Source organism: Ursus arctos, unplaced genomic scaffold (genome assembly GCF_023065955.2).
Source record: "Ursus arctos isolate Adak ecotype North America unplaced genomic scaffold, UrsArc2.0 scaffold_24, whole genome shotgun sequence".
Lineage (NCBI taxonomy): Eukaryota > Metazoa > Chordata > Mammalia > Carnivora > Ursidae > Ursus > Ursus arctos.
The window spans coordinates 13,275,561-13,289,990 of NW_026622919.1; the positions used below are offsets into that span (position 1 = coordinate 13,275,561).

The following is a 14,430-nucleotide window of genomic DNA, read 5'->3' on the forward strand; positions in this document are numbered from 1 at the left end:
CAGGCATAGCAACAAATTGCAAGAATAGTACAAGGAAGGACACCTGGACTGGCTCTGTCAGGAGAGCAAGAGTCTCTTGAGTTCAAGGTCATGAGTTTATTTATTTAGTTTTTTAAAGATTTTATTTATTTATTTATTTATTATTTATTTATCTGACAGAGAGAGAGAGAGCGCGCGCACAAGCAGGGGGAGTGGGAGTGGGAGAGGAAGAAGCAGGCTCCCCACTGAGCAGGGAGCCCGACCTGACCTGGGATCATGACCTGAGCCAAAGGCAGAGGCTTAACTAACTGCATTCCCCTGCGTTCCGGGGGTCATGAGTGTAAGCCCACGTTGGGCGTGGAGCCTTTATAAATAAATAAATACGCAAACAAACAGTACAAGGAATTACCATACGACCTTTACCCACGTTCCTCAAATGTTAATGTTAACAAAAGAAAAAAAGGAAGTTAATGTTTTAGTGCATTCACTTTCTCATTCTCTGGGTATCAATTTTTTTCTCGAAATATTTGAGAGTAAGTTACAGACACACTGTCCCTTTACCAGTAAATACATTAAGTGTGTTGGGATGCCTGGGTGGCTCGGTCAGTTAAGCATCTGCCTTTGGCTCATGTCATGGGATCGAGGCCCGTATCAGGCTCCTTGTTTGGCGGGGATCCTGCTTCTCCCTCTGTCTGCCATTCCCCTTGATTGTGGTTTCTCTCTCTGACAAATAAGTGAAATCTTTAGGAAAAAAAAATAATACTTTAAGTGTGTATTTCCTAAAAATGGACTTATGTGACAACATAACCACAGAAGGATTATCAAAATCAAAAAATTAACTCTCGTGCAACACTATTACCGAACCAATAGACTTTTCTCGGCTCTTACTAGTTGCCCAGATAAAGTCTTATATGACAAAAGATAATCCCAAATCCCAGGTGGCAGTCTGTTGTGTGTCTTTTTATTCCTCTTCAGTCTGGAAAAAATTGTCTTACCCTGCCTTTCATAGCCTTGACATTTTCGAAGAGTCGGTTACTTTGTAAAATGTCCCCCTCAGATTGAATACCTCCAACGCTTTTCTTACCATTAGGTTCCGTTTGTGAGTTTTGGGCCGGAATCCTCCAGAACTAACGCTCTGTGCATCATTGTCAGGAGGCCTATGGTAGCAATTTGTCCTGTTACTGGTGATGTGAAGATTGACCATTGGTTGGTGTTGTGTCTGCCAAATTTCTCCACTGCAAAGTTATTATATTCTCTTTGAAAAAATAATCTCGTGCAGAGATACTTTGAGACTGTGTAACTATCCTGCTAATCCTCCAGCCTTTCCCCACTAAGTTTAGCATCCATTGACGATTCTCGTATGCATCAGTCATTGCTCTGATGGTTGCCTGGTAGTAATTTTTTAAGTTTTTCTTTTCAAGGAGGATCCAAAAATTTTTTATTTTATTTATTTGCTTTTGAACCCACTTGATTTATGTATAAGAACTGAAATTTAGAACATGAAAGCAAAAATCCAGGCAGGTGGTGACTGTCTCCACGAACACTGTAAATTAAAATAATTAACCCAGGGGGCGCCTGGGTGGCTCAGTCCGTTAAGCCTCCAACTCTAGATTTCAGCTCAGGTCATGATCTCAGGGTTGTGAAATCAAGCCCCAGGTCGGGCTCCAAGATCAGCATGGGGTCTGCTTAAGATTCTCTCCCTCTTCCTCTGCCCTACCCCCCACTCATTCTCTCTAAAAAAATTAATAATAGTAATAATGATAAGAAGAGGAGGAGGAGGAGGAGAATTTACCCAGGGGCGCCTGACCCGCTCAGTAGGTACAGCATGTGATTCTTGATCTCAGGGTTGTAAGTTTGAGCACCACATTGGGTGTAGAAATTACTTATAAAGAAAATCTTTTTTTTTTTTTAAGATTTTATTTATTCGACAGAGATAGAGACAGCCAGCGAGAGAGGGAACACAAGCAGGGGGAGTGGGAGAGGAAGAAGCAGGCTCCTAGCGGAGGAGCCCGATGTGGGGCTCGATCCCATAATGCCAGGATCACACCCTGAGCCGAAGGCAGATGCTTAACCGCTGTGCCACCCAGGTGCCCCTAAAGAAAATCTTTTGAAAAATAAGTAAATAATTTGCCCGTTAAGAAATCTCTTTACGCACTCGGAGCATGTGTCTGGCACTGTGTTGAGTCCTGGGATTCAAATGTAAGTGAAACAGATCCAAGTCCTCGGGGAGCACAGCATTTTTAATCGGGGACACAAGTATGAACAGATACCAGCTCTGCAACACAGGAAGGGCCGTTCCAGGGTGACTTAGAACCCAGTGCCCTGTACAGCAGGAGCTGGGGGCCTCTGTTGAGTAGAGTGAAAGGACCCACCTGGTTCTGTTGTAAAACTATTTTGCACACACTGATTTCTATGTAGGATAAGGAGATTTGGGGGGGGGGCAAAAATTCAAAGGCTGTCTATCATTGGTATGTCTGGGGAACGTGGGTGCCTAGACAGGGGCAAGACTATAGAAAAGAACTACAGAAGCCTTAAGTGAGATCTCACTTTAAGGAAAGAATGAATTGAATATAAAATAAATAAGTAAATAAATAAATAAGTACAAATGTAAATATAAATATAAAAATGAAAGAAAGAATTGGCTGGGTGTCAGTCTCCCCATCCCAAGACCTTCATGGCCCCAGCACCTACGTGGGGAGATCTTACTTGCCATTGTACCAAACATGAAATACACCCACATCCCATAATTACATCAATTGATATGATTTTACATTGGCATTACGTGAGTCAGTTTTCATTGGTTAGTTGGCATAGTTTGCCAATATTTGATTAATTTTCAGTAAGTTTTTACAGTTTCAAGCCAATACGTTTGTTTTCGGTCTCAAATCTTTTTGTAGGCTCTTACACAGCTCGTAGGACTGAGGGATGGCACCTGGAGAACCTAATGAATTTTTGTAAGCTGCAAGTTTTATTTACTTAGAGACAAATGTCCCTGAATGGATCAAACTTACTTCTTAGAAAAAAGAAGAAATTTTATTGAGATATACTTTGCATTACCATAAAATTCACCCATTTAAAGTGTACAATTCGATGGTCCTTCGTACATGTACAGAGTTGTGCAACCAGCAGCACTGTCTAATTTTAGAACATTTCATCACTTCAGAAAGAAACCTTGTGCCCACTTCAGGTCCCTCCCCATCCTTCCCCTAATCCCTGGCAACCTCATAACTACTTTCTGTCTCTATAGATTCGCCTTTTCTAGACATTTCCATAAATGGAATCATATAATAAAAATATATGGTCTTTGTGACTGGGTTCTTTCAGCTTAGCCTAATGTTTTCGGGGTTTATCCATGTTGTAGCAAGTGTCAGCGTTTCTTTATTTTTATTACCGATTAGTATGACAGAGTATGGAGAGAACACATTTCCTTTGCCCATTCACCGGTTGCTGGGCAATTGGGTCGTTTCCACTCTTTGGCTATTGTGAGCAATGCTGCCGTGAACATTTTGTGCAAGTCTTTGTGTGCCGATATATTTTTATTTGTCTAGGAATGGAATTGCTGGGTCACGTGAGAACATTTAGGGAAACTGCCAAACTGTTCTCCACGGCAGTTGCGCCATTGTACATGCCTGCACAGGGAATGAGGGTACCACTTTCTCGACACCCTTACCCACACTTGTTCTCTTTTTTATTCCAGCCAGCCTCGAGGGTATACAGTGGTAGCTCATTGTGGTTTTAATCTGCATTTCCCTAATGACTAATGATGTCAGACATCTTTTCATATGCTTTTGATCATTTGTGTATCTTCTCTGAGGAAGATTTATTCAAATCCTTTGCCCATTTTGAAAAAATATTTTATTTTTGAGGACTCTCTACATCCAATGTGGGGCTCAAATTCACAACCCCAAGATCAACAGTCACTGGCTCCACCGACTGAGCCCGCCAAGTGCCCCTGAATTCTTCCTTTTATTGTTTGTACTTTTGGTGTCATCGCTAAGAAATCATCGCCTCACCCAGGACCATGAAGATTTATTCCTATGTTTTATTCTAAGAGTTTTATCATTTTACTTCTCACATTTAGGCTTACAATCCAGTTTGAGTTATTGTTTGTGTATAGTGTAAGATAGGAGTCCAACTTAATTCTTTTAAATGTAGATATTCAGTTGTCCTGGCAACATTTGTTGAAAAGACTATTCTTTCCCCCAAAGACTTGTCTTGGCACCTGAATTTTACAATGGTCCTAAAAGTTAAATCTAATGGCAGGATCTGAACACTAGGGCAAAGTGGTTGTTTCCAGGTATGATGCCACTGCTGACACTTGAACCTGACCTGCAGACCTCTCAGACAGTCAGCCTGCGTCTTGCAAGAAGAGTAGTGGCCTTCTGCTTCCCAAGGTGGCAACAAAGATTTCTGGCTTTTTTAGAGTACCAGTGGTATTCCATTTTTCTTGGCATTGTACATATTGGTTTCCAGTTCCATCAACACCCAGGTGGTGGTCATAGCGATGGAATCTAAGAATTACCCACAGAGCAGTACTGTGTATAACTGTCAGGACTTGGAACCATTAGGTCCAAGCTCAGGTAGCCACCACGGCCACCAGAAACCACCGCTGGTTTGTGAAATGTCTAAGCACCCTGGTATTTTCTGAAGTGATTTTGCAAAAGTAGGAGAGGCTACTAGAACAGGTTGAAAAAGTGACAACTCAGAGCAACTGGGATTTGGGCACTTATTTAAATGAGCCCCTCTATGTACTCACAGGCCCTGCCTGTACTTTGTATAAGTGTACAGTGTGCAGTGGGGGCCCCGGGGACTCTTCCTGGTGACGCAACTTGTCACGACCTAGGATACAAACGGGAGGAAACCAGCTGGGTACACCAAGGTCAGGAATTTGAGCTGGAACTGGAGGCCAAAGAGCGTAGATGGGCCACAGCCAAAACCAGGAGGGAAACAAAGAGATCTATCAGGAGCCAACGGTCAGCATCCAGGAAGGCAGGATAGAACAGAGACATTGAGTGTAGACAACAGTGTAGTAAGAATGAGACACTCGAGGGGCGCCTGGGTGGCACAGCAGTTGAGCGTCTGCCTTCGGCTCAGGGCGTGATCCCGGCGTTATGGGATCGAGCCCCACATCAGGCTCCTCCGCTATGAGCCTGCTTCTTCCTCTCCCACTCCCCCTGCTTGTGTTCCCTCTCTCGCTGGCTGTCTCTATCTCTGTCGAATAAATAAATAAAATCTTTAAAAAAAAAAAGAATGAGACACTCGAGACAGAAACCAAGGATAACATCGTGATTGAGAGTCTGGGTGACCTTGTAGTTGGATTTAGAGGAAAATTGGGTGATTTTCCTGCTGACCAGCCTTTTAGAAACTGCAGAGACGCTCGTTTCTGCATCCCAGAAAGGTGGGTTCCTGCCACAGCTGGTCTGAACATTAGTGCTGGTGATAGCTCCTGACTCAAGGCACATGCGTGGTGAATGGAATGCCCGCTACGTGCCTCACGTGGCACCACGTACACTTGGAGATAGAAGCTACTGCCAGAGTATAAGACAAACCCTGCTCTCAGGAAGCTGAGAAGACAACTGGCTTAGACTGTTTCCAGGGTGAGGGCACCTGGCATGCTCATTCGATAGAGCATGAGTTCAAGCCCCATATTGGGTGCAGAGTTTACTTATTTGTTTTTTTAGTATTTTATTTATTTGAGAGAGAGAGTGAGTGAGAGAGCACAGCAGCAGGGGCAGAGGTAAAGGGAGAAGTAGACTCCCCGCTGAGCACAGAGCCCGACAGGGAGCTCGATCCCAGGACCAACCCAGGGGACCATGACCCGAGCCGAAGGCAGATGCTTAAATGATTGAGGCACTCAGGTACCCCAAGTTTACTCTCTTAAAAACTTAATAAAGAGTATTTCCAGGGTGGACACAGGTCCTGGGGCTGTGGAGTCTCCACTCAGATTAAGCACCATGGCAATCAATGTGACCAGCCCTAATTCACAGACACACGTCCAGGGCAACACAGCTAATAAAAGAAAGAGCTAGAATTAAAATGTAAATTTCTTGGGGCGCCTGGGTGGCTTAGTCGTTAAGCGTCTGCCTTCGGCTCAGGGCGTGATCCCGGTGTTCTGGGATCGAGCCCCACATCAGGCTCCTCCGCTGGGAGCCTGCTTCTTCCTCTCCCACTCCCCCTGCTTGTGTTCCCTCTGTCACTGGCTGTCTCTCTGTCAAATAAATAAATAAAATCTTTTAAAAAAAAAATAAATAAATAAAATGTAAATTTCTTTATTCTCATACGGGTTTTTTCCTTTCTTCTACACCATGGAAGACTCAGAGGGACGGCAGAAGAGAGAATTAAAAGGACTGAAACTTGATTATTTCTATATGGAAGAATGATAGAGAAGAAAGTTAAAGGGGAAGAGATAATATATGGAGAGGGTCGAAAGGAATGCAAGCAGTGAGAGAGATGGGCAGGTGTTAGGGAGCATATTGTCATGGTTCTGCAGAGAGACAAAACCAGTAGATTATATACATACGTGTGTGCGTGTATGTGTATATTATATGTAACATACACAATACAGACACACACATATATATACACACTTATAACAAGATTTATCATAAGAAATTGACTCACGCAGGGGGCACCCAGGTGGCTCAGATGGTTAAGTGTCTGCCTTCGACTCAGGTCATGATCCCAGGGTCCTAGGATCCAGCCCCATATGGGGCTCCATGCTTGACGGGGAGCCGGCTTCTCCCTCTCCTACTGCTCCCCTGCTTGTGCTCTCTCACTCTATCAAATAAATAAATAAAATCTTAAAAAAAAAAAAAGAAAGAAAGAAAGAAAGAAAGAAAGAAAGAAAGAAAGAAAGAAAGAAAGAAATTGACTCACACTATTTCCGAGGCTGAGAAATCTCGATCTGTAATCAGCACGCTGGACATCCAAAGAGCCAAGGCTACAGCGCCAGTCCAAGTTGGAAGGCCTGAGATGCCGGAGAGCTGACGGTGCAAGCTTGAGTCTGAGGGCAGGAAAGGATCAGTATTCCAGCTCATGCAGTCAGGCAGTTCTTCCATACTCAGCCTTTTTGTTCTACTCAGGTCTTCAACAGATTGGATGAGGCCCACCCACATTAGGGAGGGCAATCTGCTTTACTCAATCTACCAGTTGAAGTGTGAACCTCCCCCAGAGACATTCTCACAGACATGCCCACAGTCATGTTTGACCGCATGTCTAGGCACCCTGTGGCCCAGCACAGCTGACACATAAAATCAACTCTCACCGGGAAGGAAGTATCAATGCGTCACTTTCCAGAGGGTCCCAAAGACCCAGGCAACTGGCCTCACCCCATGTTGGGGAGCTTTGTAGGTAGAGAAGAGATTCTCTAAGAGGGTAGTACTGCTCCCCATGAGACTTTTGAAATCTGTAGGGATGTTTTCTACTTTCATAATCATTGGGGGAATGGTTGGAAAATCATTTAATAATTAGAAACCAGGGATGGTGGACATCCTGCTATACACATGGTAACGTAGGATTTTCAAATATCCCACTGGATATTCACAGAGGCAGAGATGATCATGTGGGTATTAATTATATAAGTTCTATCTCAGCCTAGAACCTGACTGTTTTACATTATAATCTCAGAGTATTTTACCATATTTTCATTAAACATAAAAGTTTGGGGAATCCAGCTGTCATATAAATTCAGGGACAACAGTGCTTGGTTTTGTACGTGTGTCTGAATCCATTTGGGCTGCTATAACAAGATACCATAGGGACGCCTGGCTGGCTCAGTCGGTAGAGCACATGACTCTTGATCTCCAGGCCGTGAGTTTGAGGCCCATGTTGAGTGTGGAGTTTACTTTATTTATTTTTATTTTGGGGGGTGTGGTGTAGAGTTTACTTTTAAAAATTACCATAAACTGGGTGGTTTATAGACAACAGAAATTTCTTTCTTACAGTTCTGAAGACTCGTAGTCCAAGATCGAGAGGCCTGTATGGCTGGGTTCTGGTGAAGGCTGCCTCTCAGGTTGCAGACTGCCAACTTCTCCTCGTATCTTCGCGGGATGGAAGGGGCAAGCTAGTTCCGTGGGCTCTCTTAAAGGAGGGCACCAATTCCATTCATGAAGTCTCCAACCATAATGACCTCATTACTTCTCAAAGGCCCCACCTCCTAATACTATCACCTTGGCCATTAGGTCTTCAACATATGAGTGGGCAGAGGGACCCATAAAGTCAGCTAGAGCAACAGGGCTCTCCAAGGGTTATTTACTCTTTCAGAAAGGGTGTCTTCAATGGCCACTTTCCTTGTGATGTATAAGTCGGTAACACCATTCCTCTATACCAACGGACCTTCACGGTGTCTCATCCGTGGTGATTCCATACAGAGATACAAGCATCTGCTTACTTCCTTCTGTCTTCTAATGTAGTCAAGCCCAAGCATTTACCTATTAAGATATTTTAGTTATATAATTTGTAAGTGACCTCAACATCCAACATGGGGCTCAAACTTACAACCCCGAGATCAAGAGTTGCATGCTCTACTGACTGAGCCAGCCAGGAGCTCCCACTGATATTATTTCATTATAAATTACTTACCATTTATTTCTCCTTTATATTGGGGCTTCTTATCGTGGGGCTTTGTTCTGGGAGTTCTGTATGTAGGTATGTTATTTTATGTATGAATTTCATTTCAGGAGAACAGAGGGCATTACAAAAGATTTGCTTAAAAGGAAGGCTCTGGGTCTGATCCAGTTGAAAATGACTAAGCCAGAGAAGGATATGGTTCCCAACTACCCACCCTCTCCCATTCAGGGGGACTTGGGTATGTTCCTAAACCCTTCACAAAAGAGGTGCTCCTACATTAATTAGCATTGAATATGTATTTGGTTTAGAGAGGGGCCAGCAAAGTTACCCAGAGCAGGCAAAGGGTAGCTCCTTTGTCCAAGATCCCCTCCAGGCATCAGCAACCCCCCTCTTCATGGATCATTAACAGCAAAGAGCATCCCCCCAAGGGTGAGCACACAACCAGGGAGACCTGCCCGATTACCAGCCACAAAGAACAGCTCGAGGCACCATTAGGAATGGAAGAGGACAGAGCCTTGGCGGGGTATGGGGTCCATGAATGCAAATAGACTTTGCCCTCCCCCTTCTCCCTGGGAAGTATCTCACAAGATTCCTTCATTCTTTCAGGCAGCCATTCTGGTTTTCCGAGGGCCACAGCAGGTCCTAGTGTCCCCAGTTCTCATCCTGATTCTTACCCCTTCTGTCCCTTCCTCTCCATAAAATTTCTTGCCTCTGTACATCTTCTTCTGACATTTTCCCAAGCTCATTCTCCCAGGCTCATCTTACCACTCAGGACTGCCAACCCACCCCTTCAAATCCTGGCTTAGGGCGTGATGTTTTCAGTCCAGACTTGCCTCCTACTTTGCTCCTTCCCAAGACGCAACCCCCGTTCCCCTTTGCACCACGAGCCAGAGAACAGGTCTGACCCGGCCCTGCCCAGGACCCAGTTTCACTCTTGTTCCATCGCCCCCCTAACTGCTGACCAAAGACACCCTCCCCCAAGCCCAGTGCTGACTCCCAAGCTCCTGGCCTGTGCCAGAATCCAAGGCCCAATTTGTCAGGGAGAGACGGATGAGGGCCTCACCTCTGCCTTTGCAGAGACCTGAGCCACCGACCCCGATTATCTGTCCCCTAGTTGCTACTGCTCTCAGAGGTGAGGATGGGCTCTCCCACCTCCACCACCTTTTTTTCACCTTTGCGAAAGAAATTAAGAACAACTAGTGCCTGGTGTCTATACCCGAGAGCAGCCCTTACTGGAGAAGCCTAAATCGGCTACTCACCCTGCAAAGTTCTCCTCACCATTTCTCTTAGGGCATTTCCGGGGTTTGTGTTGAACCAAGTATTTCCGAGGCTTGCTAGACAACACAAGATTACACCCAAGATGGATGCAGATGATCACGTCTTCCTTACACCTCCAACCCCTGATCACGAACACCTGGCCACTTGCTACCTGTGAAATACACGAAGTCTGTTAGAACCCCAAATATAATTCAGTCTCTTTCTCTTTTTTTTTTTTCTTTTGATAATTCAGAAACAGCATCTTAAGTACTCTGTGATGGAGTAGAGAATTATTTTCTTGCAAATCTTTCCCTTCTCTCTCTTCAGGCAGCCCTTGTCCTTAAACCTCCTCCCCTCCCCGCCCCCTCCTCCACCCTCTTCCCCCATCCGTCACCCTTCCTCGAAGGAAGGCTCAAGCCTCCCTCGGCTCCTTCTCTTTCTGTGTCTTGCAAATTTCACAGGCCTCTGGTGTCAAAAGATGTTGATGGCCTCTCCTCCTCGACCCAGTTCCTGCTGCTTCTGCCGAGCCGCGGGAGGGCTCCGGGAACTCAGTACTTCCCGGCTTTCCCAGGGAGACCGGAAGAGCGGGCTCTGGTTTCAAAGATGCGGGCAGATTACACTCGGAGCTGCGGCCCGTTTCTCCTCCTGTATTCAAAAGCAAACATCTCTTGCCTTGATGAGGATTAATTGTCTCCCCAAACCTTCTCCTGTCTGGACGACATAAGAAATTTGTATTCCTTCTATTAACCCAGCTTTGACTGTTTCCAGTAAACTAATCCCTTAAACCCCAAGCTTCGTGAGCTTGCACATTTGCTAGCCCACAGTTGCATGACAAAGCATCCTACCTCGGCCAACAATGATTGTCGGCAGGCCCAAATTGCTAGGAAGTTTCTCCCTCCGACCACAGGTCTGGCGCCTTGGGGATGTGGGCAAGATAAAAGTTCAGTTCGCCCAGCCTCATTACAATTACAATTGTTATTCATGCCTCTGCACCCTCCCCACCAGGCTGGGAGAGCCCGGGGAAGCGCTGTTTGCAAATTCTTTAAAAATTGAGTCAGCAAATGTCTGACCTAAATAGTAAATCTCTAATAAATAGAACTCCAATGACAAAAACAACACCAATAAAACAACAACAAATCTATATTTCCAGGCTAGAGAGTGTGATTACCTAGGTTAAGCCAGATATCCAAATTCACTGTACAAATGTTGCTGTGTTGCTTTGGGGACACAGACACACCGTAAACACCCTCTCGTTTCCCATTCCCCACTTTCTTTCTTTAAATTTTTTAAGTAAGCTCCACACCCAACGTAGGGCTTGAACTCAGGACCTTGAGTCGCGTGGTCTTCTGACTGAGTCAGCCAGACGCCCCTCCCAGGTCATCACTTTCAAACCGAAATCAGAACCCCTGTCATGAAAGCCCGTGACTGCCCTTTTGACAGGTCGGTAAAATTGAGCAAATGTCCAGGGCTACCAGGCCATTCTAACTAAATCCCATGCGGGGCGCCTGGCGGGCTCAGTCGACAGAGCGTGCAACTCTTGATTTGGGGGTTGTGAGTCCAAGCCCCACGTAAGGTGTAGGGATTACATTTTAAAAAATCTTTTTAAATAGAGAAATCATATGAAATTTTATCTAAAAACCCAATATTTTAAAGGCCATGAAATCTTTCCATTTGGTGATTTCTTCAGCTTATGACAATCAATTGTACTGACGTTTATTTATTCATGTGAGTAATCTCTTAAAATCTTTAAAAAAAATTAAATAAGTCAAAGAGAGACCCCGCTGAAGAAGTCACCTTAAAAAAAAAAAGATTTTATTTTTAAGTCATCTCTATCCGCAACATGGGGCTCAAACTCGAAACCCCAAGATCAAGAGTCACAGGCCTTCCGGGGCGCCTGGGTGGCACAGCGGTTAAGCGTCTGCCTTCGGCTCAGGGCGTGATCCCGGCGTTAGGGGATCGAGCCCCACATCAGGCTCCTCCACTGGGAGCCTGCTTCTTCCTCCCCCACTCCCCCTGCCTGTGTTCCCTCTCTCGCTGGCTGTCTCTATCTCTGTCGAATAAATAAATAAAATCTTTAAAAAAAAAAAAAAAAAGAGTCACAGGCCTTCCAACTAAGCCAGCCAGCCACCCCACGAAGTCACCTTTTAAGCCAAGCGGTTTGCTCCGGGATCTTACGGAACTGAGTTTCAGTTTCCCCAGAAGTGTTCATTCAGGTGCCGCAGGTTGTGTTGGCCAAAGCAGAGACACCTCCTTGCTCAGCTAAGAGACGCTCCAGGTCTAGCCCAGGGTGGAGAATGAGTCAGTCTCCGGGTTTTTGCTGGGCCGCTATCATCTTAGCAACCGATTTTGCAATATCTTCACGAGTGAAGGAGAGGCTTCTGATCATAGTCTCATTTATTGCCAATCAGAGAATACGGCCCCGTCAAAGGGAACGAACCTTGAGCCACGAAGGCCTTCTGGTAATTCCTTCTCTCACTCACCAATGTAAAGCCAGGGGCACCCACCAATGAGATGTTGCAGTTCATCTGTGGAGAGCTGAGCGCAGCTGGGTAACCTGAGAGAAATTGCCCAGCTGTGGCCCGGCTGCCGCGGCACTCGGAGGCCCGGGGAGAATGGCAAAGAGCACACAGATAAACCGTGTGGGGCACAAATCGCTTTCACTTAGGTGGCCTTATTAATGGATGCATTGGCAGGGATTTTATATTTGTCTATTCATGCCGGGGGTCATTTTTCCTCTGGCTTGAAATAAAAAGCTATTCTAAAAAAAAAAAAATTTTTTTTCGTTTTAAATTCCAGAGGTTACCCCCCCCCTTAGCAAGGGCCTGGGAGAGCCAGATGATGGTGTTGTCTTCCCAGGCCAGTGCCAGGGTAAAGGAAAAAGGAAAGCAAGAGAAGAAAGGGTTTCATGTTTAGTTTACGTATGAAGTCTTGGGGAGAAGCCATCGACCTCGATGTCGGCTACTTCTCCTCCGGGTCAGTTGGATTCGGATTCGGATTCGGATTCGGATTTGGATTTGGAGATCTCCAGTGTTTGTCCAGGACCACATACCAGGCAGAGCCTTCTTCAGCTGTGAGAAAGATCGTCAAGCTTCAGGTCTCTGAACTTTGGCAGCCATCTGGGTCGCGGGGAGGACCTGGTATCCTCCTTTCCAAGGAGATTCAAAGGCAGTCTTTGTTCTTAGAGACTCCAGATCAGAGGGTGGGAGACGCTTGGAAATGATAGTTTGATGAGTCACAGCCAGATATTTGAGGAAACTGAAAGAATTCAGGATCCAGTGCAATTCACAGGTAAGCAACAGAACCACCAAGAGAATTAGGATGAGGATCTCCAAAAGCACAAACGTCATTTTTCTTTCTACAACTACTCCCAATTTTTTAGTAAAGATAGTCACGGTAGGGGCGCCTGCGTGCCTCAGTCTGCTGAGCATTAAACTCTTGATTTCGGCTCACGGCGCGATCTCAGGGTCCTGGGATGGGGCCCGGCATCAGGCTCACAGGCTCAGCAGGGAGTCGGCTTAAGGATTCTCTCCCTGCCCCCACTTGAGCGTACACTTGCACGCTCTCTCTCTCTCAAATAAATAAATGGTTTTAAAAATGAATTTTAAAATAAATAAATACCAAAGGTACTCACAGTAAAACTACTTTGTTTGCATTAGACGTGGCCTCTTTATTTACATAAGGACAAAAAGAGTAGTGATTGATAATATAAGCTCTTTTTAACATTGCTTTGCTCGGGGTGGGGGGGCAGATTGCTTTGCTGGAAACTTGTAAGCAATATACTGGGCCAATTTTTCCAAAGGGCTTTATTGGTCCTGTAAAGTCAAACTTAGTTCCTTAAAACTGTCTGGTCATATCTGAGTCTATGCACGTGTCTCTCAAATAGCTTCTAGTCAAAGCTTTGGTGATATAACCAATATTTATTTATTTATTTATTTATTTATTTATTTTTAAGATTTTATTTACTTATTTGACAGAGAGAGACACAACGAGAGAGGCAACACCAGCAGGGGAGAGGGAGAGGGAGAAGCAGGCTTCCCGCCTAGCAGGGAGCCCAATGTGGGGATGTGGGGCTCTATCCCAGGACCCTGGGATCATGACCTCAGCCAAAGGCAGATGCTTAATGACTGAGCCACCCAGGCGCCCCAATATTTCCATTTCTTTTTTTTTTTTTTTAAAGATTTTATTTATTTATTTGACAGAGATAGAGACAGCCAGCGAGAGAGGGAGCACAAGCAGGGGGAGTGGGAGAGGAAGAAGCAGGCTCATAGCGGAGGAGCCTGATGTGGGGCTCGATCCCATAACACCGGGATCACGCCCTGAGCCGAAGGCAGACGCTTAACCTCTGTGCCACCCAGGCGCCCCCCAATATTTCCATTTCTGTCTTGTTACGAGGAAAAGATTCTTTTTTGAATTTATGTAAATAACTAACTATATTCCTATGAAAAGAATATTCCAGAAAAATATTTAAAAGTTTCTGAATTTGAGGGGCCCCTGGATGGCTCAGTCGGCTGCCGTCTGACACTTGATTATGGCTCGGGTTGTGATCTCAGAGTCGTGGGATCAAGCCCTGTGTGGGGCTCTGCGCTCAGCACAATCGCCTTGAGATTCTATCTCCCGCTCCCTCTG

The 14,430-nt window shown here is 45.3% G+C and overlaps 1 long non-coding RNA gene across 2 annotated transcripts; it reads right to left on the reverse strand.

Annotated features, from left to right (window-relative positions):
• Window positions 1–6,855: 6,855 nt before the first annotated feature.
• On the reverse strand, window positions 6,856–10,406 carry LOC113265255 (uncharacterized). 2 transcript variants are annotated; one of them, XR_003319974.4, is made up of 4 exons: window positions 10,199–10,406; window positions 9,807–9,976; window positions 7,921–8,408; window positions 6,856–6,982 (listed from the first exon to the last, which is right to left on the reverse strand). It is a non-coding gene; the product is annotated as an uncharacterized LOC113265255 (long non-coding RNA). The 2 variants fall into 2 exon arrangements; XR_008961237.1 differs by lacking the exon at window positions 6,856–6,982 and having other exon boundaries at window positions 7,014–8,408; window positions 10,199–10,401.
• Window positions 10,407–14,430: the final 4,024 nt, after the last annotated feature.